Raw genomic sequence first — 7678 nt, 5'->3', positions numbered from 1 at the left:
CCGAACTAAATCCATTGTATGTCATCAAAAATATTGCGTTCTGGGTAAAGAAATCCTTTCACACAATGACGTCAGCGCCTTTCGGCGATTGGTCAATGCATTTCGGAGCAAAACAACAACATAATGTCGGTCACCCTTGAAATTAACGCTACTTGATATTGCTTTCCAAACTTCAAAACGTATACGAAGTGACGGGAGCATAGGGTCAGTTATTAACTTAATTTGCTTCGAACAGTGAGATAAAGAGAATCACTTTTCTTTACATTGGTGGTCACGTGGTCGATCCTCTTCGAAGACAATTTTTTTTCTGAACTCTTGTTCGAGTCCCGTAAATGGCAAGAATTTGTTTTAACTTTTTTTTCTCAATTTAACAATTTTTTAAATTCTTTTCTGATTTTGATTAATTCAAATTTTGTTTAATAGTGTACTGAAAATCGAATATAGGTCGTAAGTGCTCTTGAACGGGTTTCCCAGAATCCCGTATTCTATTTTAGTACGGGATACCCCAAGAAAAGGTCAAATGGCATAATTATGTATCACCGCGTGTCGACTGATAGACATGGTGGTTGAGCACTTCTATTTTAATCCACTTCTGGTGGTGCGAAACCGATTAATAATGCGGTCACTCCGGGTTTATCCGATTACTAGAACCCGCAAAAATATAACAGCTACAGAAAAAGAAAAAAACGCACAGGTATGTCACAGGTATGTCACAACCTTGCATGCACAGTGTGAATCGCAAATACCTGATTCATCGCAGCAAGCGTATTTCTATGTGAATACAACGATACTTGTTGATCTTCTTTACCGATGGTCTTTTGTTTAATATCCCTTTGCAAAGTACTGTAGTGTATTGTGATATCCTCAAATTGGTTTGCATTCGCAAAGAGATAAGTGAAAAAGTGCACTCAAGGCCATGCAGCCACAGGCGCATGCGCGATGCACAAATAATTATACAAAAAGAAAGTTGAAATGGATGTATTTGAATTGGACCTGAATTGAATTGAACGGTGTTTTCCGAAGTAAAACAAACTTGTCAGAATGTATATTTTCTTCATCTTGCCTCCTATCCAACAACAACAACAACAACAACAACAACAACAACAACAACAACAAATATTACAAGTATAAGCATCACATACTTTCACATAAAGTTAAGCCCCAAAGCTATGATAAGGACAATAACTTACACTGCAAAATAATGGTCGGAAATATCTAGATTGTTGCATGGTTCAATTCATAACGCTTCAACTATGACTGATTGTAATGTCATAAGGATTGTCAATATGTTTTTCAAAACAAAATCATCAAACAAACGCATTTCTAAAATTGAATAAGCTGCAAAGTGGCAGTGATGGTATAGTGTTTAACCTTCGCCGGTTGTCGTGGGTCGGTGTGGACCCAGAAGGGTGTTTAATTGCAAATATCTCTTAAACTAACCGGAATGCCTCAGGCACCTAAAAAGCTCTTATGTCCTAACATTTCAGCGAGAAGTAATAACAAAAAGGTCATATTTAGACGACAAACATCGTGGGGCCGTGCAGACCCATGTTTATCAAAGAAGGAAATAAGAAGCATGGATCCGCACGGCCCCACGATGACTTCCGTGCCCGGGCGAAGGTTAAAGATATTAGACATAAACAGTTCTTTCGAGTTTACATTAATCTGTACTTTGATTTTGTAAGGAATGAGTTCAAAAAAAGAGCACCAAAGTATGAGAAGTCTAATCTTCGAACGTTATTTACTGTTATAAAGTGTGTTCACTATTGTGTTGTTGTAGTAGAAATGTGCGGTGATGGTAAATGATGCATTACCTGTGATCAGTTTATGACTCATCACAATTTTTTATAAAGGCAAAGGCTAGGAAGAAGATCCACCCTTTTTTAATCAGAAGTGAAGAGGTTACTTTTTCTTATCAAAGATAATTTTGACAGTCCTTTTGTACACGCTGTCCAAGAAAAGCATTGGAGGTGCACCTGCCAAGTGCGAAACTGTTAAAACTTGGTCAAAATAGGATTGAATCTGTGGCGGAAACAAATGTTGATTAAGTCACGGGTCTTTTTTATTTGTAATACATGTAGCTGCATACATAGAGAGAGAGAGAGAGAGAGAGAGAGAGAGACAGACAGACAGACAGACAGACAGACAGACAGACAGACAGACAGACAGACAGACAGACAGAGATAGACATACTGACAGACACACCTAACAAGGCAAATAGAGACAGAGAGACATAAACAGTGCGAGAGACACAGAAACAGTGCGAGAGGGAACATACACTCATTATGTTTTGTCAAGGTGAGTATGTAATGCATATTTGTAATATTGCGCTATCCTGTATTCTGTCATGTGTTGTACAATTTAATTCACAAACACACCTACACACATACAGACACACACGCGTGCACGCTCGTACACACACATACGCGCACACGCACACACACAAGCACACACACACACACACACACACACACACACACACACACACAGTCATACACACACACACGCACACCACTGCCACCACCACCACTATCAACAACAACAATAAACAACAACAACAACAACAACAACAACAACAATTCCGGACACTGAGTTAATGAGAAGGCACGGGGCCGGCATCTCTGACAACAGACTGATTGTGTTTTTCACGAGTTCAATTGTGTGCTCGGTTTATCATCATAAGAAAGTAGAACTACCAAAGCTACCCTTTGAAAAATAATTAAGTAATTGACAAGCACATCGACTCAAAACGTAGACGCACATATGCTTTAATGGATGAATCGCATTGTCGCTGTATTACATAGCACATAAAACAAGAGGAATGTACAATTTAAAATATAGGCCTATTATAAACAAATCGCGTAAGGCGAAACTACTACATTTAGTCACTCTGTCGAACTCACAGAACGACACTGAACGCACTGCATTTTTGTTTTACCTAAACAATACAGCTTTGTCAATCCCCGCGGCAAGGATACCGCTGACACTTTTCACGTGGAAAACGCAGTGAAATTGACAAGCCAGTAAAGCTACAGCGTTGTCATTTTCGATTTTAACTGGCATACATACATGAGTCCATCATTGACATTGTGCGCCTTTAGATAATGAGGTTGTTACCTCGCTTCTTGATCTATACGCGTGCGCACAAACACCCTTTTCAAAGGATATCACCGCCACTCGACGGTTCCTACTAGACGAGATAAGCACGATCAGCGAGGCGACCGATTGCATGAGACCACATGCGGACACAGCCATCCAAATATCAAAAGATTACCTGGCCGCATCATGCCGTTAGCGACTGTAGCGCCGAGAGGTAGGTCCAGCAAGGTTACGGCCATCACGTGACTTTCGCGGGTCAAAACAGGGTTTCATGAATGGCATTTAATGCGACTTACAGCACAAACAGCGCCACCATGCGGTCAAGTGCCGTTAAAAAGGTTCCCTGTATGCCCTTCCGGGGCTCTTGTATACCGCCGACTCAGGGATTTGTTGTTCACCTTTTTCCTGCTTGGTATGTGTGACTGTATCTTCTTTTTGTTCGTTCTTTTAGCATTCATTCAAGTCAGGATTTTCATCCCGATAGCTATCAGCAAGTTAGCCGCTAATTGAAGCCATGTTAGTTTCCATACAGCTGATCAATACCTCTCCCTGACGGGAAGTTAGCTGGTACAAATAAGATACATTTGAACCGGTAATTGTGTAACGCTAAACACTGAAAACAATGTGTGGACTTCAACTAGTGCAGACGACATCAACATCATTACCGACACAACTGCCAATCCCACCCCTACCTTGTGCCCCACCACCACCACCATCACCACCACCACCACCGACAACAACAACAAGACTGAAAGTCAGGACAACCAAGACAACGAGAACACCACAGACAGCTCTGACAACTCGTTGGCTATTGGTTTCGGCGTAGCGGGCGGTCTTCTCTGTCTCGGTGTCGTTCTCGGCGTCGCATACAAGTTCCGGGAAAGGTCACGAGGTCATCGGAGCACAACTCCAGGCAGTAGTCCTGTGGCTATTACTGGTGATGGCGGTAACCCTGATGGCGGTAACCCGGATGGTGGTAACGCTGGGGAAAGCACGGCCACTGACGATAGTTTCTTAAAGGCTGCCATATTCGTAGCGTTCATTAATTAATTCATATTGTTTACATTTGCCAATAATGTTATAAAACTGTACCTAAGGGGATATAATAACGATTGGCTGTAGCTTTCGAACACAGAAAAAATTATTTCAGTATTGCAAAGTGGTGTTGATAGTGTCGAATGTAAACAGAACAGTCTCAAACGCCATCTTTGGTTTACGAAACGTCACGAAGTGACGTCAACGGTCTAAAAAATAGCCCAAGTCCTGGAGAACAGTTGCTAAACAATGCAATAAAGAATTAATTATTTCTCGTAATTGGTAAGGACTTCAAACCTAAAACTTTGCAGGAAGCTTAATTTGTACATCCCCGCAACGATGGGAAAAGCCCTGGAAGTAATTAAACTAATTAAATAGGACTATGTCAGCCTTTAAGCGAAAGTCAGACCAAAGATGATTCTGAGGCACCTTCAGATAGCCAAGCGTCCAAAGTCTGAATAGGAGCAGTGAATTGAAACCCTGTATGATAGTAATTTAATATTAAGCAGTATATGATTTCAACTTAATTGAGGAAAAAACAAGTCGCGTAAGGCGAAAATACAATATTTAGTCAAGTAGCTGTCGAACTCACAGAATGAAACTGAACGCAATGCCATTTTTCAGCAAGACCGTATACTCGTAGCATCGTCAGTCCACCGCTCATGGCAAAGGCAGTGAAATTGACAAGAAGAGCGGGGTAGTAGTTGCGCTAAGAAGGATAGCACGCTTTTCTGTACCTCTCTTTGTTTTAACTTTCTGAGCGTTTTTAATCCAAACATATCATATCTATATGTTTTTGGAATCAGGAACCGACAAGGAATAAGATGAAAGTGTTTTTAAATTGATTTGGACAATCTAATTTTGATAATAATTTTTATATATTTAATTTTCAGAGCTTGTTTTTAATCCGAATATAACATATTTATATGTTTTTGGAATCAGCAAATGATGGAAAATAAGATAAACGTAAATTTGGATCGTTTTATAAATTTTTTTTTTTTTTTACAATTTTCAGATTTTTAATGACCAAAGTCATTAATTAATTTTTAAGCCACCAAGCTGAAATGCAATACCGAAGTCCGGGCTTCGTCGAAGATTACTTGACCAAAATTTCAACCAATTTGGTTGAAAAATGAGGGCGTGACAGTGCCGCCTCAACTTTCACGAAAAGCCGGATATGACGTCATCAAAGACATTTATCAAAAAAATGAAAAAAAAACGTTCGGGGATATCATACCCAGGAACTCTCATGTCAAATTTCATAAAGATCGGTCCAGTAGTTTGGTCTGAATCGCTCTACACGCACGCACGCACACACGCACGCACACACGCACGCACACACGCACACACATACACCACGACCCTCGTTTCGATTCCCCCTCGATGTTAAAATATTTAGTCAAAACTTGACTAAATATAAAAACTATACAAACAAAATTAAGAAACTGAAAAACATATAGCTTTAAATTCTTTCCTGTAGTACACCTTGGAAAAGTTCAAATCTCACAACCAAAATATTTATGTGTTTATCATTACCGTCCATCTAATTTCTCGATTTTCAAGCATTTGTGAGTGCAGAACTATTCTAGGAAAACTAACGGAGAGATGATTTTGAAACTGTGTATGTGCTTTGTTAAAGAAATATTCCTGCACAGTCTATTTCGTATGCGAAATGTTGTCGATGTCGTCGCATCCTGCTCTTTGCAAAAGCCCAGGTCGCAGTGTGGTGACCTCATGTTTAAGAAAATTGTTCACACACACACACACACACACACACACACACACACACACGTTGTTGTAAAGTCAACAACAACAAATTTGAAAAACAAGACGAAGACGATAGAGTTATTGCATGTATTTTATTGTATCACCTACAGAAACAAAACGTTTTTATGATAAAACTCACAGGTATTTATTTATTTATTTATTTATTAAGGAGATTTCTATAGCGCATAACTAAAAGCACTATGCGCTTTACAATATCACTAGGTATAAGCACACGCAAACATACTCTGATTAAATAGAACTTAGGCTAACAAGACAATACTAAGAACACTAAACATTTGAATTCATGCAAACGTAGAGAATTAAATTCTGGACAAACGATTAAAAAAAAGCTTAAGGCCTACACCGACTACAGTGGACTATTTCAAATACAAAAATTTAGTTAACTATAAAAGGCAGTGCATAAAACTCCATAATCCTAAGAAGGTCGATCAAATAAAAAACATAAAAGACTATTTAACTATCATTACTTCGTAAAAGATAATAAACATGGTATACAAAGCTGTAATTTTTAACAACAAATCTAAAAAGATTTTCATGCCATATTGCACAACACATTTTGACACACACCCAACCTCACACAAGCACACATACACACTTACACACACACACGCACACACACACACACACACACACACACATGTACTCACACACACACATACACACACACACACACACACACGCACACACGCACACACACACACACACATAAAAAGAATTAAGTAAGCGTTTAAAACATATTTTACAAACAACAGTAGTACATATTATAGTGTTACTAATGTGAGACTACCCAATAAAAATATTTAACTAGTGAGTTTATTGGAATGCTGGCAGATAAAAACATATCACGAGGCAGGCGTGTGCTTCAGGTATTGTAAGCAGACTTGAAAAGGTGGGTTTTAAGGGACTTTTTGAAAGTGGAAGAGGTTTTACAGTGACGGATGGGGTGGGGAAGTTGATTCCAGAGAGTGGGAGCGGAAAAGGAGAAAGAACGGTCGCCAGTGGTTTTGGTTTTGGTGCGTGGGGTGGAAAGTATTCTGCTGTCAGTGGATGAGCGAAGCTGTCTGGATGGAGTGTAAGGATGCAAGAGTTCAGAAAGATAGACAGGAAAGTGAGGATCAGTGAAAGAGTTGAAGCAGATGTTGGCGGTTTTGTGTATGATGCGGGAAGATATAGGAAGCCAGTGGAGTTGTTGCATAAGTGGTTGTATGTGGTCGTGTTTCTTTGCCCTGAAGATGAGTCTAGCTGCTGTGTTTTGGACTTTCTGAAGTTTGTCTGTGAGGTGTTGGGGAATGCCTGTGAGTAGAGCGTTGCAGTAGTCAAATTTGGAGAGAATGAGAGAGCAGACAAGAGTTTTGGTGGCGTCAAAGGAAAGAAGATGTCTAATGCTGCTGATTTTTCTGATCTCAGTGTATGCAGATCTACAGATGTTCGTGATGTGTTTGTCCATGGAGAGGGTGTCTGTGAAGGTAACTCCGAGGTTTCTAACAGAGGATGAGAGTTTGATGTCGGAGTTGCCTACAGAGATAGAAGAAGGAACAGAAGGAGGGAGAGGCTTGTTTTTAGGGTGGATGAGGAGGACTTCAGTTTTGTCGTCATTTAGTTTTAGTTTGTTGCAGGTCATCCAGCGCTTGACGTCGTCGACACAGTCCTGCACGCGGCGGATGGTGGAATCGAGCCGATCCGGGGGGCAGGAGCCCCGGAGTTGTGTGTCATCTGCAAAGGTTTGACTGGAAACCGAGTGGTGGCTGATGAGAGT

Source organism: Littorina saxatilis, linkage group LG12, assembly GCF_037325665.1.
Source record: "Littorina saxatilis isolate snail1 linkage group LG12, US_GU_Lsax_2.0, whole genome shotgun sequence".
Classification (NCBI taxonomy): domain Eukaryota; kingdom Metazoa; phylum Mollusca; class Gastropoda; order Littorinimorpha; family Littorinidae; genus Littorina; species Littorina saxatilis.
Note: the sequence above shows the minus strand (reverse complement) of the source record.